At 45.8% G+C, this 12,973-nt stretch overlaps 1 protein-coding gene across 4 annotated transcripts in view; it reads right to left on the bottom strand.

The window, feature by feature from the left end:
* The window catches only part of GHR (growth hormone receptor), a 271,673-nt gene extending 267,502 nt beyond the window's left edge, over window positions 1-4,171 (bottom strand). For 2 of the 4 annotated variants that reach the window (XM_041747921.1, XM_041747926.1), the window contains exon 1: window positions 3,623-4,171. The gene's annotated coding sequence lies outside the window, so the exon portion shown is untranslated. Of the gene's footprint in view, window positions 1-2,489; window positions 2,606-3,622 lie in introns of those variants that run through there. The other 2 variants (XM_041747922.1, XM_041747928.1) reach the window with 1 other exon arrangement.
* Window positions 4,172-12,973: the final 8,802 nt, after the last annotated feature.

The raw sequence follows: 12,973 nt of genomic DNA, 5'->3' as shown, positions 1-12,973 counted from the left end.
TGAATATTAAGCTGCCTTAATGGAGGCAGAAAGACCAGAACTAGGGATTTCACATCTGAGTTTTAGTTTTGTTTTGTTTTTTTAAGATTTGATTTATTTATTCATGAGAGATACAGAGAGGGGGCAGAGACACAGGCAGAGGGAGAAGCAGGCTCCCTGTAGGGAGCCTGATGCGGGACTTGATCCCGGGATCCCAGGTTCATGCCCTGAGCTGAAGGCAGAAGCTCAACCACTGAGCCACCCAGGTGTACCCATACCTGAGTTTTAGATAACAAACACATATCGTGAATGTGAACTCTGGGGCATATTGTCAGGGCAGGGAAGGGTGGGGACCCCACTGTGGGTGAGAAGAGGTGTAAGGATAAGCAAAAAAAAAAATTCAGGAAGAAGGGGCATAATGTTTGTTTTCAAATATAGCACTTAAAGGGAAGAGAGATTAGATTCATTGTGTGTTGCTCCAGCAACTGAACAGTAGGTCAATAGATAGAAGAAAATGTTGACTTAGTACAAAGCAGAGCTTTTTAAAAATGAACCTCTCCTCAAATGGGCCAGCCAGCAAGGAAGCAAGATTCCCAGCTGATTATTTTCAAGAAGAGGTGGGCTGGCCCATTTACAGAAAGGACTACTGAGGTGGAAGTTCACACCCCTGATAGGTACCTCTGAAGTTGGTTACTATATTACTATACTCATCAATCATTTTACTGGGCATGTTATTAATCATACTGTTCAAGGTCAAAAAAAAAAAAAAAAACCACTCGCCAAAGACAGCCTACATTGCTCTGTTTACACAACGAGCAGAGGGCTGACTCCAAAGCCTTACCAAACTTCAATTCATATCAACTCAATGTTCAGAAAGTGATCAGATGATTTGAAATCTCATATTATTTAAATCATTACCACAGAGGTTATAGGGTTTTCTCTTTTTTTTTCTTTTGAGAAAAGTGAAGGCTTTTATGGACACATGTGAACACACTAAGTTATCTTCATTACTGACATATTTTTAATTGTCCTCTAAAACTAAACCAAGTCTCCATCACTGTGCAATTTACCAGTGGAATGACCGGAGAAGCTTAATCTTCAGGTTCGCAAATTTAATCAATATAACTCACGCCTGTTTTTTTAAGTTAAACAATTGGCTGTGCCACATTCTTACTGTATCACTCATATTTATCTTTACATTAACAATGCTCACCAGCAGATAGCCAAAGAGGCTCGCCAAGTTGGACCAACTTCAAGATTTGTTTCCATGCTGGGGTGTTTCATGCACTTGGCAGAAGCAGGCTGCAAGTGGGGCTCCGTTTATTACACTATGCTATAAACATTACGTCCTGACCTAATGAGATACTCCACATGACCATCCCATAGGTTAGCAAGCACTGTAAACATCTGTTAACACAAGCACCAGAGACAGCACAGGGAAGATGCCTGGGATCCATTTTAAGTGGTTTATGATGTGGAGTCTCCTGTTTACACACTAACAACAACAACAACAAAAAAACAGCCCAAACTCTGCCTAGAACAAATATTTGCATGCTCAGTTTGAAAAAAAAAATGCACGGGAGAGTCACTGTATTTATAGACTTTGATTTCACACTTCTGCCTATTAGGTGTTGGCTTTCCATCGCATTCGGTGAACCAAAACTATAATTTCACTGTGACATATTTACTCCAAGCAAAAAGCTGAATGTTGACTCACCAAGTTTCCTTAGACTTACCAAAAAGTTGCCAAGGGTAGAAGGAGATAAGGGATGAGCCATGCTTAAACTACAAATGATGTTTTCCAAGGGTCTCCGGGTGGAAACGCACCCTTCCAGCCCCATCTGAAGTCCATTTGAAGAGAAACGGTACATAACCAGAGACCCCTTGAAATATAATCTGGGGGCAGCCGGGGTGGTGCAGCGGTTTAGCGCAGCCTTTGGCCTGAGGCCTGATCCTGGAGATCCGTATGGAGTCCCGCATCGGGCTCCCTGCATGGAGCCTGCTTCTCCCTCTGCCCCTCTCTCTGTTCTCTCTCCTGAATAAATAAATTTGAAAAAAATCTTAAAAAAAAAAAAAAAAGAAAGAAATATAATCTGGGAACACCAAGCTTTTCTCAAAAGGAAACAGAATCCCCAATCACAGAAAAGATGGAACCAACAACCCTGTCTACTAAATCATTTTATTTTGTTCCTATGCAGCATTACAATTTCTGGAAAATATTTCACACTAATTATCTCCAAGGTCTATGTATATACACCTTGGCACCCCAGAGAAAAGGACTTGCGGGTGACCCAGGTAGACACTAGCCTAGAACACCAGCTGCACACAGCACAGCTGCCGCAACCTGTATGAAGAAATAGGGGAGTGCCTGCCCAGGCACACATGACAGGGACTCTTAGGGGTAAACACCCCAGAGACCGCCTAGTTTGGGGACTGTGCACAGCTGCACCCCGGGGAATCTCAGATGCGCAGCTGCAGCTTGGGCCTGGGCTCCAGAGTTCTGTACCTACACGTGCACACGGGACTTAGAACCCTCGTCCTCCTATGGGGTCTCCCGAGAGCTCCGGGAACCGCCACCTCCAGGTCTCAGCTCCTCAAAGGCACCGGGTTTAGCAGTGGTTTCAAGGCCGGGGTATTTAAATCCTGCGCAGGAACTCCCGCGGCTTCCCAACCCTCTGGCCTCCCGTTACCTCTCCCTGTCCCTTGCAAGGTCTCCGGGCGCACCAACGGGAGGCGGCACCTCGCTGCCCCCCCGCCCAGGCCCTACTGGCTCAGGCACCACCCGCCTCCCCAGGCGCGCGCACACGCACACGCACACCCGCGCGCTCGTACACCCACCGGGCACACCCACCCGGGCCAGGTCAGCAGCCCCCGGCGCGGCCCAGGACGCGCCCCCACTCCGGCGACCTGGAAAGCCCTCGCCCCCAAGGCAGGCTCCGTCAGGCCGCGCGGGTGGGGGACCGTGCCCCGCACCCCGGAGTGGCCGCGACCCCGCGCGCCCGCAGCGGTCATGCCTCGGGCGCTCGGGTCCACGCCTGGAGCCCGGCTGGTTTCGTACCCACGGGGGCGTCGGGGGCTGGAGGGGACGGGGGTGCTCGGCTCGCCGCGACCTCCACCGCTGCAGCCCGCGGGGACCGGCGGCCGCGGCTCCACCACCCCGCTCCGCGGCTGCACGGACGCGCACGGGGCGCTGCGCCTCGGGTCCTCCGCTCCCCGGGCCCCCTCGGCCGCGGGAGCCTCGCAGTCCCGGCCCCAGCGCGGCGGGGATGTCGAGTAGCAACACTCGCAAAACTTTTACGACTTTTTAACGATCCTGGCTTCGGAGGAAGCCCCCGCGGGCGCCCCCGTGGCACGGCTCGCGCGTCGCCCCAACTGCCCGACGCCCACCAGCAGCGTCCACACGCGCTCGCACGCCCCCAGCGTGGATCGGGTTACAACGACCCACCCGCGGAAAACAACTCCCGCGGGGGGAGGAGGGGAGCACGGCCAGCCCCCGAGTCACCGGGGAGGAAAAAGAGAATCACTCGTGCAAATACAAAAGCTGGTCGCCACTTCCCTAAACAGCCGGTGCCCCCAGGGTCCCCTCCCCGGGGCCCCGGGCGAACGGGGCAAAGAAGAGCCCGAGCCCCGGGCCCCTCCGTACCTCCGAGCCTCGCCTGCGGGTTGAGAGCGCGGTCCGCTCGCGCGCGGGGCCCGAGGGCGCGGGGCCTCCGGCCTGCGTGGCCCCAGCCCGGGGTCCCGCCGCCGCCGCCGCCGCCGCCGCCGCCGCCGCCTCGCTCAGCAGCCGCCGCCGCCGCCGCTCCCGCCGCCGCCGCCGCCGCTCCCTAGACCGCCTCCTCTTCCCATGGCTGCGCCCCGCTTGGCAGCTCGCGGGCTGTCAGGCTCGGGGAGGAGGAGGGGGCGGGGTGAAACGGGAAGGGAGGCCGGCAGGGGCTGGGTGGGGAGCGGCCGCCGCGCACCGGGGGTCACGCCGCCCCCGCGGCCCGGGCCGCGGCGGCGAGGGGCGGCGGGAGCTCGCGGCGGCCGGTTCGAGACCCGCGGCGGAGGCGCCGGGCGCCGCGCGGGCCGAGCATTCCGAGGAGCTGGGATGCGGCGATCCCCGCGCCGGAGTCGGAGTGGGTGCGTGTCACCCCGCGCGGCGCTGCGCGGCGCTGCGCTGCGCGGCTCCTCCTAGAGGAAAATATTGGTAGTTGCAGGACGCGTCCTCTCCGCCCACCCCGTTCCCAAAAAGAAGGCAGGACCTAAAAGAGCAAGAAGTGCAGTCGCCAGATTGAAAGGAGCGCTCAGAAGGAAAGTGCAGCCTCTGCGGGAGCCGGGGGCGAGGGGGCAGCTCGGAAAGCCTGATTAGCCACCTGCAACCGGTGTCCAAACTGTTGCTCCCTGGGTTTGAAAGGATCGCTAAAAGCGGAGAGGATCTTGTTTTAGAGGCTGGAGAACAGAGACAGAGAGGTGAATTTGCAGAAAACACAGGCCATGTTAGAAGAGACGTTGGTCCCGAAGCCACCGCACGGGGCTGCAGGGTGTCCGGACGCAGGCCTCAGCCTGAGGACTGTCCTCGTGTGCGCCCCGGGGGATTCCTTTGAACCGCCCTGTGCAGGACCCAGCTCCTCTGTCCAGCCCGAGCCTGTGCACCTGGTTCCACCGTAGGGAAAGAAAGTGAGAGGGGAAGTTGTCAAAGTGCTTCAGAAAGTTCACAGCCTTGCGCATAGGCATGTCATTCTGCAAAGCACCCAACTCCCCGTCACCCCATGCTTTTCTCAGCAGAAAGTACAAAAGTCCAGTTCCAGGTTGTGTGAGATCTGAAGGAGCAGCCAGTCATGCTATGTTGTTAGCTGTTTACGTTACTGCTGACAGCCAGTTGTAATGTCATTTATCTAACAGCTTCAGCCTACTAAAGGACTCAAAAAAAAAAAAAAAAAAAAAAAAAACCAGGGTCGCAAACGCAAAGCCAAGTTTATAACCAGAGAGAAATGTTTAAACAACAATCTAAAGAAACCAAGATTCTTAGCAGTGGAATAAAAGATCCCCAGGGTGTGGGGAGTAGCACATGGTGAGTGGGACATGGCAAGTAGTCCAGGGAGGGCAAGAGTCAGGAAGAGTCAGGGCAAGAACACGGGGCCAAAGATTGAAGCAGCAGATGTCACAGAAGTTACTCCTACTTTTAATTTTTTTTTTAAAAGTTACTCCTATTTTTAAAGGAATCGAAGAAGTGGAAAATTCTGTTCCTTAGAGTCCTTTTTGAGTCTCAGCTGTGGCTCAACGTCTCAACTGTCTCCAGGCAAAGAAAGACAGAATGAGAGGAGGGGGAGGAAAGATTCTGGAAGGGGTATGTGTCATCACTGTCTAATGGGTGTTGATCTTGACCGGGTCCTGTTCTATCCCACCTGAGTACAAGAAGGCTTTCTTTCCCTCGGATCCTTCCCCAGTCCCTTGATTTCTGGGGTTCCAGGCTTTGCTAGAGCAATGGGAGTGCTTCTCCGTGTCTGGAGTTTTTAAAATGGGAGTTGGCCACAGAGAGAAAGATTAGGGCCCAGGCAGGCCGAATGCCGGCTGGGTGGTCAGTACGTGCCATGCTGGCTGGAAGGGCAACAGTGACCGGAGTGGAAGCCAGACAGTCCTCGCATGTTGACTCCATTCTTGCCTGAGATGACCTTCCACGTTGGTCCTTCAGACCTGGCACAATCACATTTTCTCTTAATGTCCTTTCTGTGCCTTCTTATCCCCTTTCCCCCATCCTCCAGCCCAGAGAATCTTGATATAGTCTAGGATGTGCCAGATGGACTCACAAAATATTTTCTAAGTTCTATTGTTTATGGCCTGAGATGATTTAAGGGCCACGCTAAAAAAGGAGGATTGCCTTCTTTTTTCTTTTGGGTTCAGCTGTAACCCTCATTCCCTGAGACAGGAGAGTGTAGACTGACTGCTTTGGCTACCGCTCCATCTTCGGTAAAATAGTGTGCACGGACAGAACAGGCAAAGGCACACTGGTTAATATGAAATATTAGGGAACCAGATGTAACCTTGCAACTTACACTGAGGGCAGTCTTTATTTTTAAGTCCCACGAGTAAAGGTCCCTGATCCCATAGATGACTATATATAGGTCTATAGCAGTATATCCCTCTTCCTATTTTCCACATTATGGGGGGAAGTGTATCAGGTCTTAAACTGATTAATTTGTTACAAGTTAAGGAATGTCAAAGCACATTTGCCTCCTGAAAAGTGCATTCGCACTTACTCATCCTTTCCCTCTGCCTGGAATATCCCACTCTGACCACATAGGGAAATTCTCCTTAAGCTTCCAGTTCCAGTGCAATTGTTTGGTTTCTAACATCTTTGGTGGCTCTTCCCAGAGGAAGAACTAGTTACTTTTCTTTGTGTCTGCATCCTCATGGGCCTTTACACCTACTTTTGTTACATTTCAGTTTTTATTAATATGTCTACTTTCCCCAGTAGTTATAGAACCCTGAAGGAGGTACCATGTATTCTTAATATTTGTACCTAAAATGTCTAGGTTAAATGCCCAGCAAATGGTAGAGTGCCCAATAAATGTTTAGCCAAATTGGACAAAAATTTATACGACCCACATTTCTATCTGAAACCCAGATCTCTATACAGAGCTCCTAACTGCCACATTCAGAATCTGTTCACTTCTCATGAGTCCCTCTATGACCAGCACCACCATAATCTCACCTCGATGACTACTGTGGTCTCCCAACTCCACTAGTCTCCCTACATCAACACCCTCCCCCACTCTGGCCCCCCACCAACCCAGATTCCTATGCAAACTTGCCAGAGAAATTCTTCTTTTTTAATACTTGTTTTAATTTCTTTTAGAGAGAGAGGGAGCATGAGTGGGAGGTGCAGAGAAGAGGGGGAGAGAATCTCAAGTAGACTCCATACTGACTGCAGAGCCCAATGTGGGGCCTGAGATCATGACCTGACCAGAAACCAAGAGTGGAGCACTCAAGTGATTGGGCCACCCCAGCACCCCAAGAAATTATTTTTCAACCAAGTCATATTAAGGGCATTCCTTTGCTCAAAACTCCCCAATGGTTCTCCATTTAAATCAGAGTAAAATTCAAAATGATCCATGACACCTCATGTACTTATTGCTCTCCCCATCATTCAGTCACCCATTCTGCTCCAGACACACTGGATCCTCCCCAGAGATCCTCCCTCACTTCTTTAAGTCTCACTCAAATATTACTTTGTCAATGGGTCCCTTCTTAGCCAACCTATTTCACCCTATTATAGCCCACCCTTCCCCTACCCTATTGCACACCTCTACTACAGCTTGGCTGAAAATATAAACTGCATTTTAAAGACAATAAAACCAAGTCTTACATGATTCAGATTATGCATATTCAAGTGTAAATATCTAGGTCAGATGGTATCTTTCCAAACCATACAACTCCACTGTATAAGGTCCTATGTCTGAAGTTATTTAGGATTGGAGCATGGCTTCCATTGCTCTGTACACTCTGAAGTGCCAAAGCTTTTTCCCAATACAAAACAGAGACCAAAACACCTGAAGCACCATTTTGCAGCTGCTTCTTTTTGTAGTATTTGCAGTTGAAAAACAACTCAGGAACTCAGGAGCCTTGGGGAACTGTGTGGGTCATTTTTGACTTTGGGTAAGCCAGTTATTTGTCTAAAATGACTCAATTTCTTGGTCTATAGAATGAGGGGGGTCCTATCTGAGATCATTTCAGCTCTAAAATTATTAGATTGATACTTGTGATGTATAATATTATATGTCAACTTAGCTAGGCCATGGTACCCAGATACTTCTTCATATATTATTCTAGATATTTCTACACAGGTATTTTTAAGATGAAATTTACATTTATTTAAAAAAATTTATTTATTTATGAGAGACACTGAGACAGAGGTAAAGACATAGGCAGAGGGAGGAGCAGGCTCCCCTCAGGGAGCCTGATGCAGGACGCATTCCCAGGACCCCAAGATCATGACCTGAGCCAAAGGCAGATGCTCAACCACTGAGCCACCCAGGTGCCCCAAGATGAAATTTATGTTTAAATCAGCAGACTTCAAGTAAATCTGATTTCCCTCCATAATGTGGGTGGGCCTCATCCAATCAGTTGAAGGTCATAATGGAAAAAGCTGGCTTCTCCAGAAGAAGAGAACATGCTACTAGCAAACTGCCTTTGGAATGAAACTGAACCATCAATTCTTTCCTAGGTCTCCAGCCTGCCAACCTGCCAGGCTGCCCTGTAGATTTTGGACTTGGCAACTCCATGATTGCATGAGCCAATTCCTTAAAATAAATAAAATCTCTATGTCTATCTTCCTGTCTCTTTCTCTCTGTCTCTGTGTGTGTGTGTGTGTGTTTCTAGAAAACTTGGACTAATACAATATTTATTGGTAAAAGTAACAAGATTCTAAAAATAAAACAAACTTATTTTAAAGGGTTTTTTTTAAACTAACACTGAAGTCCCATCCACCAGGTTCTTTCATTCAACTGATGTTAGGGAGCATACACCACAAATTTGTTCGAGGAACTTAAGATACATCAGGCAATAAAAATTATACAGCACATCCACAAAGACCCTGCCCTCATGGGGCTTGCATTCTAGTTAGGAAAGACAATAAAGACAGGAAATAAGCAAATCACTGAAGTGCTGATTGTAGAGAATTATAACAGGATAAGAGGCTGAGGAACGCCAGGTTACAGGTATAAGAATCCTGGGGATTCCTTCCTTGCTCAGGACTCACCAGTGCCTTAGTGGAATTGGACATGGAATAGTTGTGATCACATTGTAAGTGGTCCCTGAGCAAGATAATCTCTCCATCCTCATCCCCGACTCTGGCTCACAAATGCCTTGGTTGAGAGAATGGAAAGGGAATCATAACAGGAGGAAAACAAATTAGGGAGGTATTTACCTTTCTTCTACTGGAAGGCAACATGGGAAAACCTATTTCATGATCTGGAAATTCTTAGCCAAGACTTATGGGGAGGTCCCAGAACTAGAATTTAAGCTTCACATAAATCATCACTTAATTTGTGAATTTTTTATAAAAAGAGTACTTATTTCAATTCAGAGCTCATAAAAGCTAAAAGAAACATGATTGTCTTGACTCTTTGGTGGATTCCGAGCTACCCACAGGAAAGCTCCGGGCCTGAGCAGTGTCAGACTATAGACTGTCACCTGGTGGCAAGAAACAGAGTAAGACAGGGCTCAATAGAGACTCTTGAGTGAATGTTCCCCTTTAAATTGTTTAAGTGTAAAGATTTAAAAAACAAAAACAATGTTTTGCACATTCCATTTTGTGACTATACTATTCATTAAAAGTACTTTAGCCAGGGGTCCCTGGGTGGCGCAACTGTTTGGTGCCTGCCTTTGGCCCAGGGCGCGATCCTGGAGACCGGGGATCGAGTCCCACGTCGGGGTCCCGGTGCATGGAGCCTGCTTCTCCCTCTGCCTGTGTCTCTGCCTCTCTCTCTCTCTCTCTCTCTCTCTCTCTCTCTCTGTGACTATCATAAATAAATAAAAAAAAAAGTAAAAAAAATATTCAAAAAAGTACTTTAGCCAGACTCTGCTATTCTATTATTTATACTCAGTTCTATCCCTAAAGCTCATAGGGACAAAATTAGACATATAAAATTTATTTTTCTTTTATGAGACACATTTTCACATGTCTCACTGCAAGTTACCTCTTCTTCAGGCCAAATGTATACATATCTTTTTAATACTTCTTCTGTGATGTGGTTTCCAAACCCAACATCATCCTAGTCTTCTACCTGAGTGTGCACTCTCGTTCCTCAAAATTCTTTATAAATTGCTGTTTTCAGTATCAAATTCAATCCACTATGGACACCACAAGATAGAGAACCATGAGCTTCCACCTAGGTCTTATGCAGTAATGGAAATGGCTGAAGCCCTGGAGTCTGGCAGATGGGGTAGGAACCCCAGCTCTGACGCAACTTCCATTCACCACTCAGCCTACACCCTACAGATGTGAGTTTAGCTAACTTTCCTTGATCCAGGCATTTCCTATCTCCTCTTTCCTTTTACATTCAACCCTTCCTACTTTTTGTCTTCACATATTATTTTGTTCTTTGCTTCTATCCTTTTCATTCTTAGAAGAGGTAGAAACATAAAAGAAAAAAAGGAAAAAATGAAAGAAATTGGAGGAAGTATGAAAAGTTTCTTTTAGTAACTTTCTTTATAGAAATTAGGTACACAGACTGTTTCCAATCGCTAAATAAACTACCAATCTAGTTTGCTCATCAGACTTCTCTGAGAGCTTCAGAAAACCCAACGGGAAGAACACATAAAAGGAACTGACCCACCTACAACCCAGGGTCTATCCAGTGAAGCCAGGAGAGGTCAGATGAGGGAATTCGAGAATTGATGGCTGGCAAAACCCTTAGGTAGAGCAAGGACTGTATTGAGGAGAGAGAGAGAGGGCTTGCAGGGTAAAGTACTTTTGTCAAGGTCACTGGCCCTCTATCATACTTGCTGAACAAGGTGTGAGGTTGAGACATGTTACCACAGGAAAGCATGATATCTTTAATAAAAGAATTTGAGAACTGAGTAGAATAGGTCTCAATTATAGTAGACAAATCATAGATCAGAATGTCTGTAGAAACTACGTTTGCTTCATAAAATTTGCTTATCATATGTTTTCCTAATACTGTATAGTATTCCAAGAACATTCACATAAATTAAATCAATTTTTCTTCATAGCAGTTCTGTGAAGTGCAATTATCCTCTGTTTCTCAGTGAGGAAGCTGGCTTAGAGAAGCAGAAAGAGTGGGCCAAGTGCACAATTAGGTATATGTAGGTTTGGATGGGAACCCAGAGCCTTTCTGGGCTGAGTGCATTCTTTGGACTCCTCTACTGCCTCTCCAGGTAGCCATGGCTACTATCTTATCCATCTTGTGTGTGTGTGTGTGTGTGTGTGTGTGTGTGTGTGTGTGTTTAATTCCAGTATAATTAACATACAGTGTTATGTTAGTTTCAGGAGTACAATATAGTGATTCAATAATTCTATACATTACTCAATGTTCATCACAATAAGTGTACTATTCCTTTTTTTTTTTTAAGTGTACTACTCCTAATCCCCTTCGCCTTCTTCACTCACTCCCCACCCCTCTAGCAACCACCAGTTTGTTTTTACACCATCAGACTGAGGCAAAAAATTTAAAAACTTTAAAATTTCCAGGAACCAAACTAATGGAGAAGGTAGTAATGGGGACAGAGAGAAGCAGTCTACTGCATTTTTAATACTATTCATTCCATGCAGGTTCACCTCTAACACTTGTGGGGGCCAGAACTGGGAGATAAATGGAACCCATACACCATAGGCCTAATACTTAAAAGTGATAGTTTAACAAATCATTGGACACAATGTGTCCTATCTTCTCACCTTGAGCAATGTACCTTCACAATGGCCTGGGAGGACAGGTTTGAATTTAGATTTCTCAGAGTTCTGCACCAGCAAGTGGTAATGCAGTGAGATCCTCAGTGTCCGTCCTCCCCACTTCTTTCCACTCATGGCTCTCCCCTACACACAGAGAGGTTCTCCTATATATGTGTGTAGAACCCCAGCTCACACGTTTAAGCTCTAACCAATATTTCTCTCTCCAAACTTAGGACTTTAGGATATTTAGGCTGGGAACTCCAAAATCTGAGATGTTCAGAGGATAGTGTAAAGAGAAAGCACAGCCCATGAGTGGGCACATATCATTTACCAAAAGTTCCTTGTCTTGTGAATTAGGACACAGCTAGAACAGAGCCAGTGCAAAGACCTCTGTTGCATTGGCCTGAGGGCAGTAGTTATTATTTTATTTCCGTTAGATGCATGTACATTTCTTTAGTGGTCTAAAGGCATCTTTGAAAAAACGTCCAGTTGAGAAGCTCAATGCAGAATGCATCATACATTACTTAGTTAATGCTTGTTTAAAAGGCTGGTTTTAATTTTTTTGAGGCAATTTGATGCTCAATATTGAAAATAAAGCTAAAAGAAAAGCAGCATATTATAAAATATATTTGAAATATATATGTCTAGAAGACACAAGCAACCTGATAACAAAAATGCTAGTATTTATGGGAATTTGGATAGATGGAAATTTTTAGTTATTATGAATAGTTCTCCTATGGACATTCTAGTATATATCTTTTGGTGAGCATTCGTATACATTTCTATTGGGTACAAATAGCCAAACAGTGTTCAAAGTGGCTGCATGAATTTGCACTTCCACCAGCACCGTATGAGAGTGATTGTTCACATCCTTACCAGCACTTAATGTTTTTCGCCTCTTTTGTTTTAGCCATTACTACTGTGGAGTAGTACTATATTCTGATTTATTCTGAGTATTTTCTTGATATTGAAGGAAGTTGAGCATCTTTTCATGTATGTTAGTCTTCTAGAAGTGTCTGTTTAACTCTTGTCCATTCTATACATAATAACCTGATTTTTTTAGTCACTTGGAAAAATTACATTAAATTATTAACTGTGGTTTCCTCGAGGGAGTGAAAATTTTTGGAAAGTGGGAGGTGGTAGGAGGCATGAAAGAACAAGGCTTTTTATACTTTTATACTATACTTTTCTTTAAAATCAGGGAACCTGAATCTATATAACAAAAACCTGTTCCTTTTTAGAAGTTGAGTACTCATTTAATACTAAAATTCTGTGTCTTCTGAAGTGCTTGAATAGCAATTTCCTCTAATAGATTAAATATATATTTGCTTTATAATAATTTGTTTCATAAGCAACATTCTAGAAATACATCCACTATATAATGTGATATGAGGTACCATCACTAATTAATTAATTATTTTTATGTAATAAAGAGTTTGGGTAAACCAAACTCTATTATGCAGTAGATGCATAATAATCACTTTACTTCTGTTGACTTTGATCATTTTCTTAACCAACGTATGACATCACAGTTTTTATTTTTATTTTTTTATTTTTTTATGACATCACAGTTTTTAAATCTGTCTATATGCCTTCTTATCTGTT

The sequence above is a fragment of the Vulpes lagopus genome, chromosome 3 (assembly GCF_018345385.1).
Source record: "Vulpes lagopus strain Blue_001 chromosome 3, ASM1834538v1, whole genome shotgun sequence".
NCBI lineage: Eukaryota > Metazoa > Chordata > Mammalia > Carnivora > Canidae > Vulpes > Vulpes lagopus.
Note: the sequence above shows the minus strand (reverse complement) of the source record. Positions and strands in the feature narration are given on the sequence as shown.